Below are 9,719 nucleotides of genomic sequence, written 5' to 3' on the forward strand. Positions count from 1 at the left end.
CTCCGTAGAAATGAGCCTCCTCCGTAGAAATGAGCCTCCTCCGTAGAAATGAGCCTCCTCCGTAGAAATGAGCTTCCTCCGTGGAAATGAGCCTCCTCCGTGGAAATCAAAGTACTGGTACCTATAGCCCAGGCTTCTCTCTAGTAGCAGTCTGCCATTTCTGATAATGGCGAATTTTTGCAGCTTATGTGGCGAAAGTGTGGGCCAGTATGCCATGGCCAATTTTTGCCCCAAATGTGGTACGAAAGTGCACGCAGGTTAATGCTTTTTTTTTTTCTCTGTGTTTGAATGTGATTTCATATTTTATATAAAACCTGATAAACGATGATGTTCTAATGATGTTCCTAATCAAGTCTTCATCAACGCCGTGTATTTTCTTTTTCACATGATTATAGCCCTGAAGTCTCCTTTTAAGAGTGCGAACACTCATAGTGATGCCATGGTAGACCTGTATGTAGCAGATCTGTGATTCTTTTATAATCATAACCCAAATGGAATACTTCTCTATTACCACGCTCTCTATCACGTTGAACTCTAAAAAAATAATGTTTAAAAACTATTTGGAACTGCCAAGCTTGTTGGTAGCACAAGTACCCCAGTATTTCTTAGTATTGCTAATATTCAAACAACACCAAGATTGTAGATAGCGCTATTTAAGCAATAGCGAAAATCAGACCTGAAAAAAATCAGGCCTGTACGGGACTCGAACCACTGACCTCTGCGATACTAGTGCAGCGCTCTACCAATTGAGCTAACAAGCCAACTGGGAGCAGGCCGTTAAGTTGATTCGTAATAAACCCGTGAAAGTGATAAATCAGATACAATGAAATATAAGAAGTTCATATATTTTGAACTGCGGTATAAGATACGTATGATGCACGATCCTCGCAGTAGATAGCGCTATTTAAGCAATAGCGAAAATCAGACCTGAAAAAGGTCAGATTTTCGCTATTGCTTAAATAGCGCTATCTACTGCGAGGATCGTGCATCATACATATCTAATACCGCAGTTCAAAATATATGAACTTCATATATCTCATTGTATCTGAACACCAAGATTATGGGGTGCGTATGCACCCGGATTAATTTTATTAATACCCTATTCTATACTGCAACGATTCAAGAGAAAAATGGGTAGGCCACCAGTAATATTTTGGGAATAGTTAATGAAGATAAGGCCTTGACAGCACACATGAATATCCAACTAGAAAGTAAAATATTTCAGGGAAGACAATGTTAACAAGCTACACTAAAATGTAATTCTTAAAAATTGTGTTGTTTTCATTCCTCTTTTGCATGGAGCAGACTAACTTCATTTAGTTGTAGTACTCGATCATCGTTTATCAGGTTTCATATAAAATATGAAATCACATTTCAAACACAGAAAAAAAAAATTGCGTGCACTTTCGTGCCACATTTGGGGCAAAAATTGGCCATGGCATACTAGCCCAGACTTTCGCCACATGAGCTGCAAAAATTCGCCATTATCAAAAATGGCATCCTCGGAGACCCAGGGGCTGTGGGTCGATTTCAAGTTAGGGCATGAAGAGCCCCTGGAGACATTGTCTTACAAGACTAGTTCCAAACGGTCGCAGTCGTTCTGCCATCTGATTGGTGCCAGAAAATCTTTGTGTTTTTCTGCCCAATCAGAGTGAAGTGTGCTTTGGAGTCCTTTCGTGTGTTGTAACACGGACAAATACCAATAGCTCAGTTGCTCGCTATGCCTTGGGCCGGGCGACGGGGATTTGCGTGAGGTGAAAAGTTTCAGTCTCAGCACACAATGTAAGAGAAATCGATCAGATTGTCCGCGAAAATCTTACCGGAAATTATACTGAATAGTTTCGCAGGTATCACTAGAGAACGTGTTTTAAAGTTTGCGAGGTTTGTATACAACACGATGGTTGCAGTCATTGATATGTCGCTTTAAACGTTAACCGAGATTTTAGCTTACATCTTTTCTAGATTTTTTGCATAATTTGCTGTGACTGAAATCCCGTGAAGTTATTTCGTCGCACGGGCCACGCAGGTATGTCGAGCAACTGGTACTTGCGCAACTTTCTGTGCGTGCCAAAATCTAATCTCATCTTCGCTTGAAAAAAAAGAAAAGCAAAGCGTGGAAACTTTTGCTTCTTAGATGTGTGTAGATGACCCTGTACTATTAAGCTGACATTTGCAATGAAGCAAACCCGCCCTTTCCATCCATTATTTCTTGGTCTTTGGTTTTGTTTTCCCCATTGAAAGCAGCATCGGATCGATTCCCAATGATCAAAGGTATTTAACTTGGGTCTTAAACAATCGACAGAAGAGGTGAAATGACAATGACCAAGGGACAAGAAGAGAATCCGTGGCCTTCTTAGCTCAAGAATTTCAACACTCAAGGCAGCTTTTGAAAGATTAAACTCTTTCCAAACCCCTTCGATAACTGCCCGAAAAAATCTCTCCTTTCCACGATGTTCTTCGTTAATAAGTTTTTGTTCAGATTTTAATTAGCTAACCGGAAACACAGCAAAGCTTTCTCTAAGCGCTTGCTGGAGGTCGTCCACGAACTTAGGCCGTATTGTGAACGACTTTACTAGAAAGCGAAGATTAGATTTTGGCGCGCACAGAAAGCAGAAAGCTACGTAGGCGAAAGCGCCAGTTGCTCGATATACCTGCGTGGCCCGTGCGACGAAGTAACTTCACGGGATGGGCAAAGTCTCAGTCACAGCAAATTATGCAAAAAATCTAGAAAAGATGTAAGCTTAAATCTCGGTTAACGTTTAAAGCGACATATCAATGACTGCAACCATCGTGTTGTCGCAAACTTTAAAACACGTTCTCTAGTGATACCTGCGAAACTATTCAGTATAATTTCCGGTAAGATTTTCGCGGACAATCTGATCGATTTCTCTTACATTGTGTGCTGAGACTGAAACTTTTCACCTCACGCAAATCCCCGTCGCACGGCCCAAGGCATAGCGAGCAACTTAGCTATAAGTATTTGTCCGTGTTACAACACACGAAAGGACTCCAAAGCACACTCCACTCTGATTGGGCAGAAAAACACAAAGATTTTCTGGCACCAATCAGATGGCAGAACGACTGCGACCGTTTGGAACTAGTCTTGTAAGACAATGTCCCCAGGGGCTCTTCATGCCCTAACTTGAAATCGACCCACAACCCCTGGGTCTCCGAGAATGCAAAAATGGCGGACTGCTACTAGAGAGAAGCCTGGGCTATGGTTGGGTTTCAGGTGACGTCACAAGCTTTGCTGAAGTTAGTGTCCGCCATGTTGGTGTCCCTCGAGTGTCAGATTTATGAATAATTAGTCGATTTCTATAGTGAAGCCCTCTCTCTTATCGCCGTATTATTTCGCCAACTACATGAATATCCAGACAGAAAAAAGCGATAAAAGTATCCGGCATTCATCTTAAGGTATCCCAGTGCTCTCTGAGTATGCCGAAAGCTTAGAGAGTTGGAAGGAAAGATGTTTGCAAAAGATCTCGGTCATTGGGGTTGACCCTGCAAGCATACCAGCCGAGAAGTTCAGTCCAAAATGCTTGCCTCCTGTGGAAGCGTCGGACTTGCTGAGTTACCTCGTTCTTGAGACCAGCTTCTACACCAAGAAGCAGTTCAAGGCGTTCAAGAGTCTAGAGGCGTTTAATCAAATGGTGTCGGGATTTGTAACCTCAGTTGTAGGCAAAGTAATCGCCGGCAAGTATGCCGTGAGAGCATGAGTTTGGCATTCACAGCATATGAATGATCCTTTAGTGAACATTTGGGTCATTTCCGAAAACGATGGGACTATTTTGTCAGCCCATTGCTTGGGATGCAAAGCTGGACTGGCTGAGTCATGCTCACATATCGCAAGTGTTTTATTTATGTTTGAGGCAACTACTAGAATTCATGGCAAGCTCGCTGGGTGTCACGAAAACTCAGACACCGAAAACTCAGGTCCCTCGAAGTGTTCTCCAAGCTTTCGAAGTGCTCCATAATTCGATAGTGCATAGCATAAAGCATGAACCAATTTTTTTTATAATATAACCGGTGGAACAATGCAACAAATCCGACGCGAAAGACGGACAACAATATCAAGAGTGATTCTTCAGTGAAGCGAATCGTGACGGCGCTAATGCCGAGTCTTCTTTCGCGTTGTTTTTCTCTTTCTGCCTCATTTAAGAACTCTAGCCCAAGGGTCGCAAAATTGTCTTCGTTTTGGGACTGGTGGGCCGAGTCTCTGTTTGTATCCATTATTATCACGAAATATTTAAGAATTTTAACAGAGCGACAACAAGGATCTGTGCAACGAAGTACAAAAAGGTAAACAAACGTCCCTTTCGGCTCGTCAAAATCACGCCACATTTTAATACTTTGATGTTGGAGCGAGCGCATTTGATCCCGTTAACTGTGAATGAAAAGTTCAAAATTAACGGGAAAAATGGAGGTAAATCTAAGCTAAATGAAGTCTTGTGTCACTCTAAAATGTTTTAATACTCAACCATCGGACGATTTTGCGAAACGTGCAACTTGCGGCCTTGCTTTTGCTGCTTCAGTTGGATCAAGACCCAAAAGGTCAAAATACACGCGGGATTACCAGGAGTGATCATGAGTCTAGTTTATCTCTTGAATTTTCGAGGAGTCTGAGTTTTCGGGGTCTGAGGTCTGAGGTCTGAGTTTTCGGGGTGTGAGTTTTCGTGACACCCCAAGCTTACTTGCACTCGGGTAAAATGCTCATGGATTTTGCCGACATAGGTCAATGAAGTGCCGTATGCGAGGGCTAAAGACATCGATTTCTCATCGGCTAAGAAGCTCAAAGAAAAGCTCGACCAAAAAATCGAAGATCTACAACAGCCGCAAGCCTCGAACCATACAACAACTTCTAGTTCCTCCTGTTCTTCCCCTTGATTTGTGATGATCTTAGGTATAGCGCATTAGATCGTATATATAATGAATTTTGCGCTATAGAGATAATAAAATTATTAAATTATTATACGAAAAAATCTTTAGTCTTTATGCTTTCCACTTTTCCTCGAACAGCCAACAATAATGCATAAAACCATCCCTTCTTTCTCACATGAACTCTTGGTTAGATACGGTTTGTTTACGCTCGAGGGACACCAACATGGCGGATATTAACCGTTGCTAAGGTATTGGTCACGTGGGTGAAACCCAAGGATAGGTACCAGTACTTTGATTTCCACGGAGGAGGCTCATTTCTACGGAGGAGGCTCATTTCTACGGAGGAGGCTCATTTATACGGAGGAGGCTCATTTATACGGAGGAGGCTCATTTCTACGGAGGAGGCTCATTTCTACGGAGGAGGCTCATTTATACGGAGGAGGCTCATTTCTACGGAGGAGGCCCATTTCTACGGAGGAGGCCCATTTCTACGGAGGAGGCTCAGTTCTACGGAGGAGGCTCATTTATACGGAGGAGGCTCATTTCTACGGAGGAGGTCCATTTCTACGGAGGAGGCTCAGTTCTACGGAGGAGGCTCATTTATACGGAGGAGGCTCATTTCTACGGATGAGGCTCATTTCTACGGAGGAAGCGGATTTCTACAGAGGAGGCTCATTTCTAAGCAACAGGCTTACATTTGTATGGAACACAAGAGCAATTGAAAAGAAAAAGCGAGGTTTTAATTAGAAACGTGTTTGTTTTACAGTGTGCAGCAGTTGCACCTGTGGGCCACCGTATCTAAGCCTCGATTACATGCTCGTTTCTAGTTCTCAGGAGCGCGCGGCCAAGTATGTCGAAAGGACCCTATTAAGAATTGGTTCATACGTCAGCGTGCGTTCATCGAGATATGAAGCACGTGGGAAGTTTGGAGAGCACGAAAGATGCGTAAGAGTTGCTCGAGGCTACGTCTCGAGCAACTCTAGCTTCTTGAGTTGAAAAGAAAAAATTGAGATTATTGTTCTATCATTTGGCACCACTGTGGCAGAAGCAATTCTGCCAAATTAGGAAAGCTAAATAAACACGCTCTCCGCTTTATTTATGATGACGATAAAAGCACATATGATGAGTTAATATTGCGTCTTAATCACCCTACTTTGTATAATAGAAGAATACTTAATAATTGTATTTAAGGCCTTGCATGGACTTGGTCCCGAATATATTTCTAAGCTATTTAAATTACCCAATTGTAGCATTAATTTGCGGGGCGACAATGTTCTTACTGTACCTAGAGTATTAAAACACCACCACTTACGGTCTTCACTCTCTTCTTTATCAGGGCAGTAAGTTATGGAATTCCCTCCCTAACTACATGAGATCGATTCGTAAATTAGGTAAATTTAAATTGGAAATTTCCAAAATGAAATTTGACAATGACTGCTGTACTTTTTGCAGTAAATAATATTTTGACATGGGTTGTCACTGCGTGACTTATCTGTCACGCAATTGTTAGCATTTTATTCTTATTATGTAAGTGATTTGAAATTTCTTAAATAGAAAAGTTGCAGGAAGTTTTTTTATATGAAATTTAGAATGTACAAATGAGAGGCTTTGTGTTCAGATAAAAATTCATATTTTTTTATAACTTGTCGCTACTTATAGGCGATTAGCAATGAAACGTAACGTCACAGTTAATTTCATCTGATAAAACTTAGTGCGCAACAAGCAAACAACTGAGTTTGAGCAATTAGAAGATTGGAAATCTGTTGCTTATTTGAATCCCTTATTGTGGATGATTGTGGCTAAAATCCAAAAGATAGAAAAGGGGATAGGCGAATAGTACCTTTGCTGTCGTGTGAAATAGCAAGGCTTATTTTTCATTCACTGGTGTATTCATCGAGTATGACTTGATATGGAGTGCAGCAGCTGTTTCCCAACGACCCAACGATGTTGATACACGGACAATATGCCCACTTCATCGCTCAAGACATGGTCTTGGATGGACTCAAGGGGTAAATACAAAGTGCAGAGTGCCAGCAAATATCTCCAAGCAGAAAGCGAAGATGCTACCTAAAGCAGACAGAGGGTTAGGGAAAGCGAAGATGCTACCTAAAGCAGACGGAGGGTTAGGGAAAGAGGATTCTCAGTTCATTTTCCACGAAACAAGGTATCTTATTCCGGTTGGTTCAGGTAATTATTCTATTTGTTTGCGATCGAGTTTAATTCCTGTTTTATATTTCAACAGTGAACAATCGCGTCACCAAGCTGTATTCATTCTGTAGACTCCACCCGACTAGACACGCCCTGTAGTCAGTGTCAGCCAGGTGAGGAGAATTGTGTTACCATTGGTCATAGTACAAATTCAAATGAAAAATAATTTAATCAGTCGTTTATTATTTAGTTGTGTTCTAATTCAGTTTATTTCAGTTCTATTTGTCATATTTTAATAGTTTTGCTTTGAAGACGTCACAGATTTTGCATTATATGTAGACGTATCTCTAGTTGTTAGTTTGTCGTCCTCAAGCCGACGAACTGAATCTGTATTTTGAATCACGAGATGTCAGTCCCACTCGACATGTACTTTCTGCTCCGTGGAATGAAGCCTCAGCGCGCACTAAGCATTATTATAACAAACATAGGCATGGTACGCATGCAGGAGTTATTTTTTTGGATACGTAGGTTGAAATGGGACACTATATAACTGATGCTGGTGTCTGAATTGTTGGCAAAAATAAACTGCATTGGTACAACGCTTCCTGCAGTCCCCTCCACAGCCCTAATTTGAACTTGTCACGCAACGCTATCTCTCTCTCCAACATTGCATGACGAGACTAAACAACAACCTGCTCGTAGGTTCAAATTGTGCTTATTGCCGTTCCTTCGTCAGAGACAAAGTCCTAGTTATTATTCTGACTATTAAGGGCCAGAATCAGAAATTATGTTTGGTTTTTCCTGTGCAAGAAAATGCACAGTAGCGTGCAGTTTTTAATTGGCGTAAAGTAATGTGGTGGCATATCCATGGAACGAGGTTGAGTTTTGACATCGAGTGTCAGTCAGATTTGAAGTACTGGCCGTGCATCAACGATAAGCTTGTTACAGTTTATACTCATCTTTCGAGTGAACTTAACTATATTTATTTAAAGTACAAGCCTAATACTGTGAATCACTACTATTGTTAACGTACTGATGAAAACAACAACCCTTGGGAACAGTAATACAACCATCTTATGTAAACGTTGGCGATTGAAACCATCCGTAAATAAATATTGCGAAAAAACAATTGTACTTTTCTCACCAAAAAAAAAAACTTGTGGAAGTCACTGCCACATACCTTTAATTTCAATCAGTCAAAAATCTTGAGGTCTATGAAATGCCTTCTGTGATATATCGTTCCGAGGCAAAAAAAAACTTCAAATGTTTGTTATTAGATGTAAGCAAGAGAAATCCTTGTAAATAAAGTCATCGCGTTCAAATACAACTTTTTATTGAGTGATCCCGCCTTTCCTCCGGCGATTTTAGTAATTCCAAATTTTCATGGATGGCATCAACTTGTTCCGAAGTCTTAGCCTCCATAACTCACCATGTTAACAAACCATGAAAAGCACTCGACAGCGATTTTGCTAAAACAGCAAAGTCTTCAATTCGAACCAATTCAATTCAATCCGCTGATCTACAAATCCGGCCCAAATATAGGCTCCGTGTAGCTTCCTGTTCAGTAACAGATGGTTGCCTCAAAATACTCTTCCATATAATTTTGCAGTGGAAAGCTCTATTTTATCTCTTACAGCCTCTGGACAAAGATATTTTCCGGTCTCCGTTCTTCGAACAAGTGAAAGTAGATTGAACCAAGAGAAAGTATCATTCTTCAAAGGATAATATGGTGGGCTACTTAATTGGTTGTTGCCTATGTGGACTTTGCCCTTTGCGTGCGAAATACGTGATAAAATGCAGGTTGTTTACAGGAAATTGACACGCAATGGGGTAAAGTCCAGGTTAGCTATGAGCGAATTTTAGTGGTAGAAAACGTCTAAGCACGTGAGAGTTGCGTGGAAAATTAACCGACCGTACCATTCTGTCCCTTGTGAAATATTTTTCATTGAGGTAGATTTATGTCATAAAATTTGCGTTGTTTACTGGAAAATGGCATTTCATCTAAAAAAATCTAATCCATACTGGCGAGTAAAAAGTAACACGCAATTGTAACGGGAAAGTATTGTTTAAACAATATTTAATTCATGTAGGACTTTTAGAAGCAAAGAAACGGATATGTAACATGGCAGTCGACGCAGAAAGTAAATGTAACTTGGTGGTCGTTTCAACCGCTGCTAAACGAACAACCATATAGCAAAAAAAAAGATTATCAATCAAATATGATTTACGCAAATATCTTGCGCAAGATTTACCAGAGTCAGTAAAACTAGCCTTTCCGAAACAACACGCTATAGCGCTAAATTCGTGTTAGGCCTCCAGCTGACGGTGTATGCGTCGTAAGTGAAGGAGCGGTACACAAAACATGCACGTTTTAACTCGCTAATCGGTAGAAAAAGTTCCCTGACGACCTTTCAAATCCAGACAGATCTTAGCGATAAAATCCTCACGAAGGACATGAGCCATTACACTGAATAGATGGTCTTACAACTCTTGTAGATGTCATCTTACCTTGTTCCTTGAGCGAAATTCAAAATTGGAATCGCTGATTAACTCATATATAGCAATGAAATATCCTGAAGTTGCTCCTATCAACAACTGAAGTAATATTTGATTCAAAATTTTTCTCATGTTCCACTCTGTCTCCTTCAGAAGGAAGAATAAGCGTAGTCGTACAACGGTCACAACTCCACCAC

This window comes from Stylophora pistillata, chromosome 12, assembly GCF_964205215.1.
Source record: "Stylophora pistillata chromosome 12, jaStyPist1.2, whole genome shotgun sequence".
In the NCBI taxonomy this organism is placed as follows: Eukaryota; Metazoa; Cnidaria; class Anthozoa; order Scleractinia; family Pocilloporidae; genus Stylophora; species Stylophora pistillata.